The sequence below is a fragment of the Peromyscus maniculatus genome, chromosome 23 (genome assembly GCF_049852395.1).
Source record: "Peromyscus maniculatus bairdii isolate BWxNUB_F1_BW_parent chromosome 23, HU_Pman_BW_mat_3.1, whole genome shotgun sequence".
Taxonomy (NCBI): Eukaryota; Metazoa; Chordata; class Mammalia; order Rodentia; family Cricetidae; genus Peromyscus; species Peromyscus maniculatus.
Window position 1 is genome coordinate 49,810,325 of NC_134874.1, and position 13,762 is coordinate 49,824,086.

General features: G+C 46.2%; 1 long non-coding RNA gene across 1 annotated transcript in view; it reads left to right on the forward strand.

The window, feature by feature from the left end:
• LOC107402865 (uncharacterized) overlaps positions 1-13,289 on the forward strand; it is a 60,301-nt gene extending 47,012 nt beyond the window's left edge. Inside the window, exon 4 of the long non-coding RNA XR_013047612.1 lies at positions 13,039-13,289. This is a non-coding gene — a long non-coding RNA (uncharacterized LOC107402865). The remainder of the gene's footprint in view (positions 1-13,038) is intronic.
• Positions 13,290-13,762: the final 473 nt, after the last annotated feature.

Sequence of the window (13,762 nt, forward strand, 5' to 3'; positions counted from 1 at the left end):
ACAATCATTCAAACACCCGAGTCTATGGGGGCCATACTTATTCAAATCAGCACATTCCCTAACTCAGTGACAAAGAGAGAAGAGAACAGCAAAACAGCCTGAGTAAAAATTTAACTGTCCTTGAGAACAGCTGGAAGCAGAGGTCATGACTGTTTATCCTGTGGTATAAAAGAGCCTGCTGTGGGAGAGAGAAGCCAGAAGTTTAGCCATGAGGTAAAGTTCAATTGGGAACTCCAGTTGCCTGCCTCAACTTCTCCAGTCTGGGAGGCTTGATTTCTGTTTGTGAGGACCCAGTTTGATGATGTAATTTGTATCTTTTGCTATTTGTTCTTTTACTTAGATACCTCCCCCAAGGGGACACAGCTCTGCCTAGAACGCCCTTGATTAGGAATACCAGTGTTATGGGGCTGGAGTCGTTCAGATATTCACCAGTCTGACCATTAATAAATTTTAACAAAGAAGAAGCTTAAAAGCCTCTTATAAATTCAGATACTAGTGAGAGGTCTATACACACTGGACTTAGGATTCCCCAACACAGCTCAGCTGCCTCAGTCACAGGTTTATAAAGGCAAAGAATACAAAGTTACATTCTCTTCTCAAGTAAGCAGACTGTCTTTGTGAAAATCAAGCTTGTTTACAGAAGCAGAAAGAGCAGTAAAATAAATAAATAAATAAATAAATAGCCCTTAACATCTCTTAACATTTGTAGGTGTAATTTATAGTTAATTTATAGTTCTCTTAAGCACAGAGATTTTAAACTTTTTAACATAAAGTTAGCTATCAACATAACCTTAGCTATTACATTTCCCCCTTGAGTTATAGCCTGAGTTTAATCCTTGACTCTGTGCTGGGTACCTGTTCATATTGGGACTTAATTACCATCAGCTTAATAGCTCCTAAGCGGGAATTTATATTTCTGGTTAAAGCATTAATGATGCAGAGGAAGCACCAATAGCCAGAGCAGGAGGTCTAAGGGCCCTTCAAAGGCTGACAGTAGTGTTACTAGCCAGGAAGAACCCGAGAGAGAAAATGGGAGCCATTCACTTCCTCCTTGTAGGGCCTCTTCCCTTTCTGTGAGGCATTTTTGGATTTCTGCCAAATTATTCCTGATAATTCCTGAATGGTTTGCATATAAGCAGCAAGTTTCCCCAAGATCATACAGTAACCTTGTTCTGTGTAAAGCAGATCAAACACTACTATGCTGTAAGACTACCTCATTCAACGAGTTGATCCAGTTCTAAATTTTTTTTTTTTTTTTCCGAGGCAGGGTTTCTCAGTGCAGTCCTGGCTGTTCTGGAACTTTCTCTGTAGATCAGGCTGTTCTTCTAAGTGCTGGGATTAAAGGCATGTGACACCACAACCCAGTTTAGACATCCTAAAGTTTTGTAGCTGACATCAGCCATTGCTGTGCCTGTTGCCTGGAGAGTGGCTCCAGCTGTCCCCAGTCCTAAGCTTTCTATGAGGGGTATGAGGAGAGGAACTGCACATTTCTCTCTGCCCCAGGGAGCTGGAAAGATTCGTGAATACAGGGCTCTCTCCATGCTGGGCTGTTATACACAAACAGGGAACTAGGAATATTAAGATATAAAATTTTGGGGTTTGATGCATATGCCAAATAGCTAAGCGGGGATGTGCTCTGCTATCACATGAAAACTAAACATTTTCAACCAGGAGGTGAAGGAAGAAATCTCTACCTGATGTCGCAGTGGCCAGGAGCTGTAAGACATTTATGGCAAGTTTGCCTTTGTTCTTAAAGGGGGATCTGACACATATCCCATGACACAGCAGGGACATAGACAAAACATTACTACTCTACAACCCATGTCAGTCTTATCTTTAACGGATCTTCTCTGCTTTAGTGATGTTCCATTTTCTGCGGCCAGGTCATCATCCCCTGTGACATGCCTGCCTAGGAGTGATATATCCAGGTTCTGACACCATCTACCTTGGTGAGGCAAAGCGGGGTGGTCAATTCTCCAGTGTCCTGATTGTCCACGGTCTGGGATGGGTCCTGGAGATGGGTGCAATGGAGCATAGCAGTCTCTCCCAGTGGTTAGTGTTATCACAATCCAGGTGGAGTCATCTTCTTTGGTGGAGACCTTAGGGCTGCCAGTAAGAGCTGACATTTTTTTAAAAAATCTAACATGTAGATGGGCTTTTCTTTCTCACCCACCAGTTCCCAAATAATCAAATAATCAATATTAATTATAAATGCTTGGGCAATAGCTCAGGCTTGTTACTAGCTAACTCTTACAACTTAACCCATTTCTATTAATCTACATTCTGCCATGTGGTGTTACCACTCTTTCATCTTGCACCTCCTGTTTCCTCTCCATGTCTCACTGGTGACTCCTCCAACTCTGCCCTTCTTTTCAGTGTCCTTAGTCTGGTTTTCCCGCCTAACCTTATCCTGTCCAGCTATTGGCCAGTCAGCTTCTTTATTAACCCAATCATAGTGACATATTCACACAGTGTCGAGGAATATTCCATACTAACACAGGACGCCTTTTTTGCTAAACACTTTAAATGCCATATTCAACAGATCTCTGAAGAGTGTTTGAAGGCTATCTATTAAGTATATTTGTTTTTAAATAAACTTTACTTGTTTTAGGCTTAACCTTGAAAACATATACAGAAGGTTAAATAAAGCTTATCCCTGTTTCTCGAGCCTCTGTTATTCTTTATCTAGAGCAGCGGTCCTCAACCTTCCTAGTGCTTCAACCCTTGAATAGAGCCCCTCATGTTATGGTGAGCCCATAAAACTGTTTTAGTTGCTACTTCATAACTATAATTTTGCTACTGTTTTGAATCATAATGTAAATATCTTGTATGCAGATCATCTGATATGTGACCCCTGTGGGGACTGTGACCCACTGAGAACCACTGATGGAGACTAGTACAGCTCTCTGCCATCTTAGTCTGTCCAATACTCTTATCAGATCTTATCTCATGCCATCAGACCTCTGCTGGTCTTTTTTAAAGTCATATTTTTAATCAGAAGATACAACTAGGGATATGAGTCCCTGATAATGATTGTCAGGCTGGCATCAAAACCTGGCCAGACCGTGTTACCACTGAAGGCTATATGGATGTTCACAGTCTGTGATGCCACCAGGGGCCATGTTGGGGTTCATGGTCCTGCTTCAGCCAGGGGGCTGAGTTGATGTCTGTGGCCCATGTTACCACCAAAAGCCATGCAGATGTCTGTGGTCTGGGCTGCTGCCTGAATCTGTGTTGATGTCTATGGGTTGGGCTGCTGTTGGGGACCCTGTTGGTGTCTATGGCCTGTTCTGCCACCGGAGACCATGCTGGGGTTCCTGGCATGTGCTGCTGATGGAGGCCAGGTGGATGTCCATAGTCCATGCTTCACCAGATAGCATGTGGAAGTCCATGCTCCTGCTGACTGTTAAGGACAAGGGAGCTTCTTCAGTGGTGTCAATGACTCATAGTTGAGAAAGAGAGACATAGAAGGCTTCTGTGACAACCTCTCCTCCTCCCAAAAAGTAACAACCTAGACAGGAAGCCATTGAAGAGAACTCCTAAAAATTGTGATAAGGAAGCTGAAGTGTAGCTGTCCACAACAGAGGGCTACTGGTGGGGGTAGGGATGGAGAAGGACTCACTCTTCTTTAAGGGACTGGCCACTGGGAGTTTGACCATACTCCAGTGACTATATGAACAACACAAATTGGACTTTTTAAATCTTTTTTAAGGGGCAGTGGGGGAGGCCACAAGGGTAGAGGAGCAGACCACCACCACCCAGCTGGGATTGTGTCTTAGTTAGGGTTTCTATTGCTGTGAAGAGACACCGTGACCATGGTAACTCTTATAAAGGAAAACATTTAATTGGGGCTAGCTTACAGTTCTGGAGGTTTGGTCACACTTCATTGTGACAAATACCTGAGAAACTAACACGGTAGGTTAATTGAGGAGATTCAGTCTGAAGCACAGAAAGAAGAAACAGTAATAATTAAAAAAAAGTAACCGAGCTTCGCAGACTGGGATGTCCCACCAAGAATGCTGACACAGCCATGTTAGACGTGTCAGAAGGGCAGGGGTGTAGCTCAGTTGGCACAGCACTTGTCCCCAGCACCACATAAAGACGTGGTGGTGGCACACACCTGTCATTCCAGCTCTCAAGATTGTGGAGGCAGAGGGATCAGGAGTTCAAGATCGTTCTCTGCTACACAGAGTTTAAGAAGCCAGCCCGGGATACATGACACCTTGTATCAGAAGAAAAAAGGAAAGCCTTGACGGCCATTGAAGATGGACCTCTTCCTTAAGCCACAGTTTGAGAATCAAGGAAGTGAAACTATGAGGCCCGGTCAAGAGGCTGGGGTCTGAATTTAACCTTTGGCCCCGGGTGACAATGTGACTCTTTGAACCTCCAGAAATACTAAGAAATAACTACGTAGCAGGAAGCCTTTTGGTAAAGAACAAAGTAGTTCCTTTTTCCTGTTACAGTGATAAAATACCTTGACAAGTCAATGTAAGGATTTATTCTGGCTCTGTGTTCAAGGTTCAGTCCCTCATGGTGGGGAGTCGAAGCAGCAGGAGCCTGAAGCGGCTGGCCACACCGCACCAGGGAGGACACAGAGCAGCACAAATGCAAGTGTGCCAGCGCTCAGCTCCCTTTCTCCGCGCAGTCCAAAATCTGCTGAGGCCATGGTACCACTCGTAGTGAGGACGGGACTTCCCACGTCAATGAACACAATCAAGATGCTCTCCCATAGCAAGTCTGTCTCCTAGGTGACTCTAGATTTTATTAGGTTAACAACCAACACTAACTGCTACATCCACCATTGCCTCCAACTGGCCTGCCAATCAGTCACCTTGGCAGGAAAACAACTTGAAGAAAATGGTTTCAGAAACTTTGGAAACAGTGTGATCTGTTTGCCAGTCAGCTCAGTTTGTTAGAACATGGTGCTGACCATGCCAAGGCGTGCTAAATCACCCTTAAAGGGTAGCAGTTACCGAGCTGGGGGCAGTGCAGTGGGAGAGCGCTTGCCTAGTGTGAGCAAGGCCCTGCATTCAGTTCCTGCACACAGCACCACTGCAACCAAAACCAAACCAAAAACACCCCAGAGAAATATTATGAGGCATATCTAAACATGTAGCTAGCTCAGCCGGGTAGTCCCTTTGACATTGTTCTTTCTTGTTAAAAGGTCTTGGGGTTTGGGATTCAACAGGGACACTAAAGTATATTTATTTTTAGGTAAGAGATGTATTAGAAGAGTTATTAATGCCATGGTAAATGGCAGAACCATAGGGGCTCTGGAGAGCAAAGGACCCCCGTACCATAGACACAGACAGCATGGCAAGGTCATGAGGCAGAGTGGGAACCCTTCCTCCAGGTCTCAGAGGAAGAGAGGTTTCGCATAGTCAAGCTGTCTCTTGGGAAAATGAGGGAATCCTGGGGAAGAAATGTGCTACTCTGAGAATGTAGGGGAAGAGGGGTACATGCAGCTGTACTCAAAATACAGCCAGGGGATATAGCTTCTTGATGTCATGGAGTCTGGCAACCCAAGCCTGTAAACTCCTTTGGGGAAATGAAAATAGCATCTGGAATTCTCTTGGAACCCTGCCACCTGGGGAGTCTGTTCTGGGGTTAGAGATCCACAGGCAGGCTCTTGCTACCACTTCCTCTATAGCAGCTGTGGGAAGGTGGCATGGCCCAATCCGCCCACGGCCTCACGTCTATCACTCCGTGCTGGTTAGTTTTTATTGTCAACTTGACATAACCTGGAGAGTGGGAACCTCAGTTGAAGCACCTCCTCTATCAGGTTGGCATGTGGGAGATGGCCTTGTTTGGTGACTGTTGTGGGAAGGCCCATCACCCTGTGGGCAGCACCGTACCTGGGACGCTGAGCCTGGGCTCTGTAAGAAAGTTAGCAGAATGTGAGTTAGTGAGCATGCAAGCAGCTTTCCTCCATGGTTTCTGCTTCAAGCGCCCACTTGAGTTCCTGCCCTGACTTCCCTCAATGATGGATGGACTGTGACCTGAAAGTGTCAGCAAACAAGCCCCTCCCTCTCCTAGATGCTTTTGGTCACAGTATTTAAAGATATCAACAGAACACAAACTGGAACACATCCCATGAGAGCGGTTCATGAACCACTGCTGTTTGTGCCATGCTCTGTGAACTCATTTGATAGAGATCGCATGGACCACAGAGTGGAGGGGAGACCAGAATGACACCCCAGGGGCGTCTTCCTTCCAGCTGTGCCCGGGCTAGTTTTTATCAACTTGATACAAGCTGGTTCATCTGGGAAGACAGAATTTTAGTCGAGAAAATGCCCTTATGGGATTAACTGTAGGCAAGTCTGTAGGGCATTTTCTTGATTGGTGACTGATATGGGAGGGCGCAGCCTGTTTTGGGTGGGGCCACCCCTGGGCAGGCTGGGGAGTAGGCTGGTAAGCAGTGCTTCTTCACAGTTTCTGCTTCTGTTTCCTGTTAATTCCCGCCCTGACTTCCCTGAATAATGGATTGCAAGCTGCAAGCTGAAATAAACCCTTTCCTCCCCAAGTTGCTTTTGGTCACGGTGTTTATCACAGCAGTTGGACCCTAAGACAAGCTATATGATTTATTAGGGTATCGAGCACACATCCCCTCTCTTTCAAATGGCATCTAGAACCCTTCCCAAAGTACCAAATGGAATCTCAAATCCTATTCGATGTGCTTCCTAACATGTTTCTGTTAAGATGCTCCGTCAAAAGTGACGTGTACATGTCCTCCTGGAAATGAGCCAGAAACTGAGATTTTTTTTCCCCCACCACAGATGTGCTCCCTTTAGTTAAAAAATATTTTTTTTTATTTATTTACTTTGTGTGTGTGTGTGTGTGTGTGTGTGTGTGTGTGTGTGTGTATCCGTAAGGGTCAGAAGAGGGCATCAGATTCCTTGGAGCTGGAGTTACATGTGATTGTGAGTCACCCAATGTGAGTGCAGGGGAACCAAACTTGTTTCCTTTGGAAAAGTAGCAATTGCTATAATGAGCCATCTCTCTAGGCCCCCATCTGGTTAAGATTTTTTGTTAAATTTACAGATAATTGTGTGTGTGTGTGTGTGTGTGTGTGTGTGTGTGTGTGTGTGTGTGTGCATGTGTGTGCGGAGGTCAGAGGACAACTTGTGGGAGGCAGTTCTCGCCTTTCCCCATGTGGGTCTGGAGATCAAGCTCAGACTGTCATGCTTGGTGGCAAGCACCTTTTCCCACTGAACCATCTTGCTGGCATCCTGACATTTGGTATTTTAATCATTGGTAGTATATAATCCATATAATCCATATGACACAGGAACATTCCTGCCGTCACACAAATAGCAACTATCTATTTGCAGAATATTTGTCATCTCCCCCAGAGAAAACCCAAATCCACTTAGCTCTCACACTTCATTACTGCCTCCTCCCAGGGCCCAGAAAGTGGAACCTATTTTCTGTCTCTCTCAATTTCCCTCTTCTGGACAATTTACACCAAGGGGATTATGTTATTGAAGTTTTTTTTATTCAGTTCAGATAAAAAGTGCAAACAGAGGTCTGGAGATGGCTCTGTGGGTAAAGGTGTTTGCTGCCAAACCTGATGACCTGAGGATTCCCAGGTCACACAAGGTGTAAGGAAAACGGACCCCGCAGGTTATCTTCTGACCTCCATTTGCTGACTGTAGCACACGTACAGAGTACATAAATAAATGTAATCTTAAAAAGTGCAAGAAGCTAAACCATAGCTCCCGTCGTGTTCACAGCTCTGAGCTTTGATGTGGGAAGCTCTCGGAGTTATCGGCTTCCCTTGCTGCTCTCCAAGTCGCTGAGGCCGGCAGGATGTGCGGTTGCCAGCAGCTCCATCTGCTCTCCCAGAGACAGAGTCACAAATATGGAGAAAGCTATGACTGCAGGGGAGAGGCTCTGTCTGGACTTTGATAGCAGCAGGAGGGATGCAGGGCATCCTGGATGAATGGGGCCACTGCTGCTCTAACAGGACAAGAAAGGTGGACTGACATGTGCAGTGTCCCTGGGTCGGGGAGTTTGTGTGACAGTTAATGCTGTCAACTTGATGGGATCTAGAATCACTTAGGAGACCTGGGCACACCCGTGAAGGGTTATCTAGATTAGGTTAATGCAGGGGGAAGGCCTGTCTTAACTGGGCAGCAGAGATCCTGAATTTAACAAAAGGAGAAAGCAAGCCGAGAGCCAGCATTGTTCTCTCAGCTTCCTGGCCGTGGGTTCAAGGTGATCTGGCTGCTATGCCTCCTTCTCCCTGGCCCCCTTTCTCTTGCATTGCTTTGGACCTGGTATTTTGTTCCATCAATGAGAAAGGCAACGAAGTCAAGGAGGCTCTCCTTGAAGATTCAATCCGCTCTCTGAAGTCTGTGAAGTCGTCCAGGGAGAGCTGTGGGTTAGATCGTCTAATTTACACTGTTGAAGCAGCCCCTAGAGCAGATTTTGGGCACCTGCTTTCTAACTGGAGGCAGCAGAAAAAACAATGTGCCCTTCTAGCCTGTCTTGGTTTTTTACAGGTTGCGATCTTTTGTGCGTGGCTTCTTTCACTGAACCTCATGTTTACAAAGTTCATCTAGGGCTGGCTAGACGGCTCAGCAGGTAAAGGCACTTTCTGTGTTTTAGATAGTTCCTGTCAAGGAAACTGTTAGGAGTCCACTGCCGGCTGTTGTGGTTGATATTTTATTTGTGCACCCCAATAACACTTATCTGGGGATCAGAGGAAAAAGCCAGCCACTATATTAAATATAGTGGCCAGGGGATGGTAGCACACACCTTTAATCCTAGCATTCAGAAGGCAGAGATCCACCTGGATCTCTGTGAGTTTGAAGCCACACTGGGAACAGATCCAGGAGTGGTGGCACACACCTTTAATCCTAGTATATACAGGATTTAATCCTAGTGAGCATACAGGAAGTAGGTCTCTCTTGGGCTGAGGATTTCCTAGATGTAAGACGTGGCTGGCTTGCCCTCTGATCTTTCAGCTTTCACCCCAATATCGGGCTCCAGTTTTTTTTTTTTAAATTAATAAGACCATTTAGCAATTCGTCTTACAGTTTTACTCAATTCAGATAAAAAGTACAAAAAGCTGCCATCAAATTAGTTCAGAGAGTAAAGGTGCTTGCTGCCAAGTCTGATGGAGTTCAGTCCCTCGGACCTGCAAGTTGTAAGGAGAGAACCCACTCCTGCAAGTTGTCCTGACTTCCACACATCGGATGTAACATGTGCATGCCACCCACAAAACCAAAGTTTATCCAAGCTATTTCTTTCCATGATAGGAAATATAATTTTGCTGGCTGGCATTTTTCTTTTAGCATATTAAATAGATTATTTCACTGCTTTCTCACCACCATGTTTTCTCAAGAGACGTCAGCTTATTATAGTTACAAAGTATGAAAAAAATTATTTTAAGGCAAGTTTTCTCTGTGTAGCTCTGACTGTCCTGGAACTCACTTTTTAGACCAGGTTGGTCTTGAACTCATAGAGATCTGCCTGCCTCTGGCTCTCGAGTGCTGGGATTAAGGGTATGTACCACAACTGCCTGATAAAAATATTATTGATTTATTTATTACATTTTTTAATTTTACATATCAACCACAGTTTCCCCCTCACTCTTCTCCTCCCATTCTCTCCCCTCCCCTCCTTCCCATTCCCTCCATCCACTCCTCAAAAAGGGTAAGGCCTCCCATGGGAATCAACAAAGCCTGGCATATCAAGCTGTGTCAGGACTAAGCCTCTCCCCGCTGGATCTCAGCTGCATCTCACCATAGGGACAGGTTCCAAAAAGCCAGCTCATATGCCAGGGACAGATCCTGATCCCACTGCTAGGGGCCCCACAAACAGACCAAGCTACACAACTGTCACCCACATGCAGGGGGCCTAGTCCAGTCTCATGCAGGCTCCCTGGCTATCAGTCTAGAGTGTGAGCTCCCACAAGTTTGAGTCAGCTGTCTCTGTGGGTTTCCTCATCATGATCTTGACCCCTGTTGCTCATATAATCCCTCCTCCCTCTCTTCAACTGGACTCCCAGAAATATTTTTAAAATTACATTTATATATGTATTTGAGTTCCATGGCATGCATGTAGAAGACAGAGGAAAAGTCAGGTCTTTCTTCCCACCACTTGGGTCCCAAGAATCTGACTCAGGTTGTCAGGCTTGGCGTTTACCTGCTTGGCCATCTCATAGCCCCAAAGTTCTATTTTGATAATGACGATAACCTCTGGGAAGGTCTTCATACGTATGTGAGTGACTGTCCTCTGAGACAGCCGACTGCCATCTGTGGAGTCCAGTGTTGCCCTCTTTCAAAAGGATCATCCCAGCTGGGGTTGTTGGCTGTTTACACTGCCCCCATGGAGGGATAGGGAGGGTCACAGACCCTCACCTGAGTACCTAGCTGCTCCCTACCACTTGCTGTGTGCATCTCTGCCTCAACTGCAGGTGGCCTGGAGGAGAGGCCAGGGAAGAGGGAAGTCATCATCCATGTTGAGTAAAGGCTTTTGGCTTGAGATCTGTTGGGGGAAGAACACCCACACCCCTGTAAGTAACCTCTGCTCCGTAAGGAAGCCCAATAAACTCACTGATACCCCAGAGGAAACACTGCTGTTACTGGATCTTAGGAGGAGGAGGTGTAGACATTATTTATGTCTTGTCCTGGTTGCACTAAGGGGTGCTGTGTCCTTCTGCTTTCAGACAATCTCCAGAGCATCACGATAATGAACAGGCTGAACACACTCTTCCTGTTCTCCATCTGGCCTGGACAGATGAGGCGTTCACCTGGGCCAAGCCTGTGGGATCTGCTGTTTGCTGATCATTCTGTTTGCAGTCTATTTAGGATGACAAGTGGCTTATTGCTCTCAGAGGTGCTACCTGAGGCTGTGTGCCTGCTTCCAGAGTGATGACTCTGATATATATCTCAGATGATTCTAATCCGCAGCTGTCCCTGGACAACTTAATAGACTTCAGATATCCCCAATTGCATATTCAAGGAGAGCCTCTTTGTCTCAGTTACATCCCTGTGTCTGTGATAAAATACCCTGGCAAAAGAAACTTAAGAGAGAAGGATATTTTGGCTTACAGTTTGAGGCTACAGACCAACATAGTAGGAAAGGCATGAGAGGCAGGAGCTTAGGGCAGCTGGTCACATTTTATCCATAGTCAGCGTGATGAATGCTGGAGCTCAATTCCTAGGGGCTCAATGCCCAGGATCAAACTCAGGTTGTCGGGTTTGGCAGCAAGCACCTTTACCCGCTGAGCCATCTCACTGGCCCTCACTCTTTTTATTTGTTTGTTTTGTTTTTTGTTTTGACAGTGTCTCTCACAGAGCCTGAGAGGCTTATCAGTGCAGCTAGCCTGGATGGCTGGCAAACCCCAGACACCCTCCTCTCCACCCTCCCTCTCTGCAGTGCTGGGGTTATAGGCTCGCTGGTGTGCCTGGATTTGAACTCAGGCCATCATGCTTGCCTGGCCAACACTTCACTGACTGAGCCGTCTCTCCATCCCCATTGCTGGCTCTCACTTACAGGGGTTTTGTGTTGGCTTCAGTTTGGGGAGAGGCAGCAGCTTCCTGTTCCCCTTTGGGATCCATCTTGGTAAAAGGTTGCAGTTCTTTTAACGAGGGCACTGATTCTGCTTGAGAGGACTCTCCTGTTGCAGTCCCCACTTGATGACATCACTTTGTGGGGTTAGGATGTCGATGTGCCAGTTTTAATGGGACCAGTCAATCCATCACTTTGTCCTTTACCGATCATGGCACTGCCAGGCAACTAGCTAAGAATAATCAGACTTTTGCCGGGCGGTGGTGGCGCATGCCTTTAATCCCAGCACTCGGGAGGCAGAGCCAGGCGAATCTCTGTGAGTTCAAGGCCAGCCTGGACTACCAAGTGAGTCCCAGGAAAGGCGCAAAGCTACATAGAGAAACCTTGTCTCGAAAAACCAAAAAAAAAAAAAAAAAAAAAAAAAAAAGAATGAGCAGACTTTCTGGCTGTGGTGGCCCATGCCTGCAATCCCAGCACTCAAAAATGGAGGGGCGGGGATTTTGGATCAGGAATTCAAGGTTATTCTGGCATACAAATGCAAGTTCAGTTGAAACTGAGCTGCAGGAGAACCTGTTTCAAAAACAAACTAGAAATTGGCAGGTTTGGGGATGGCCGGAATGTAGTTCAGTTTTGTAGACTGTTTGTCTAGCACGCCAAACCCTGAGCTCCAGCTCCAGCACCACATAAATCATGTGGTGGAGCTGTTTTGTGACACTATTCCTGGGAAAGATGGGGACAAATGTCTCCAGATGGGAAACCAACGACAGTCCAAAGTAAGGACACCGCTAAAGTGCCCCCTAGCGAACCAGTAAGTTTTGTTGGGATTCCCTTTGAAATACGGGCGAGGCATTACTTACAGGAGCAGAAATGACTCAGACAGCGGCATCACCAAATCCCACCCCAGCATAGGCGACACTCACAAACCTGGGAATCTGGATCTCACGGCACAGCCTGCAGAAAGCTCGCCAGGTTAGAGCAGAGGCTCATGGATTGAGCCCTTTCCAGGTGGCTCAGCTGATCTTTGCTTCTTCTGGACTGTTTGGCTGGTCTCTGTTTCTTTCAAGGCTGTTCACTGTGTCTGAGAGTGTCTCAGTAGTTTTTACTGTTTATATATGTTTGGAGGTGGAAAGGCCTAATGAATTTTATTAGTTCCAGGGACATCAGTTAATCATAAAAGAAGTGATTACAGAAAATTTTCACACCCCTTCTGTTGGGCCCTGACCCCTGTTCTTTGGGTAGCTGTTGCCTTGCTTGCTGACCTTGATCAGATGTCCTCCCTATGCTAATTCTCTGCTGGTTTCATTCCTCCTAAACAGCTTATGGGAGGTTCCTTGTCTGCATATCCTGTATATTGGTGTAATGATAGAATGTAAAACATCTGTAGTGAACTTCTGCCCTCTGGGATTCTCCCATTGTGCTGTAAGCCTGTATTTAAGGCCTCTTCCCTCCTTCAATAAATGGCATTGGCATTTTCCTGAGACGAATGACCCGCTGTCTTGTCTCTGTTTTAATCCTCAGCCCCTCGCTCAGACATGGTGAACGGGTAGTAGCGCGGGTGCTGCACCCTTCCAACCAACCTGTGAGGACATGGTAAGAAGTCACGAACTGGGAGGCAGCCTTCTGCATTCATCACATCTGCTCACCTCTTGACCTTCAACTTCACAACACCCAGAATTGTGATAAATATGTTTGCATCCCTGAGCCACTCAGGCTATAACATTTTGCTGTAGCATGCATCTTATTCTCCCCCTGGTTGCCATGATAAAATACCCTGATGTGGAACCAAAATAAGACCAAAATGCTCTCACCCCAAAACTAAAGGCCTAAGACTGCTCCTTTTAGCTACAGGCCATAAGTTACTGGAACAGGCCAGAAGTTACTGAGACCAGTCAGTTCAGATTCCAGAAACCAGGAAGTGTAAAAGTACAGAGCCACAAGATAGTCACGAGGTAATGCCTGCCAGACTATGGAATGTCCTCTCCCTGGTTTTCAGGGTAACTGATCACAGAAATGCCTCCACCTGAGGGCAGCCAATGAGAAATGGTGGCAGGCAACCACTCCCTTAGAAGTAATTTCTAGAAGTCCTTAGAAGCGAGCCAATCAGAATTGTACCCCTACTAGCACCCCTAAATGATGTAACCTTGTGACTTTTCCCTTTAAAAACTGAGCTTGCAGACAGGTGGGCGCTTCCTCCTGCCTCCACTGCATTGGATGTATTGGACGAAGTCCCTGCCTAGGCTTG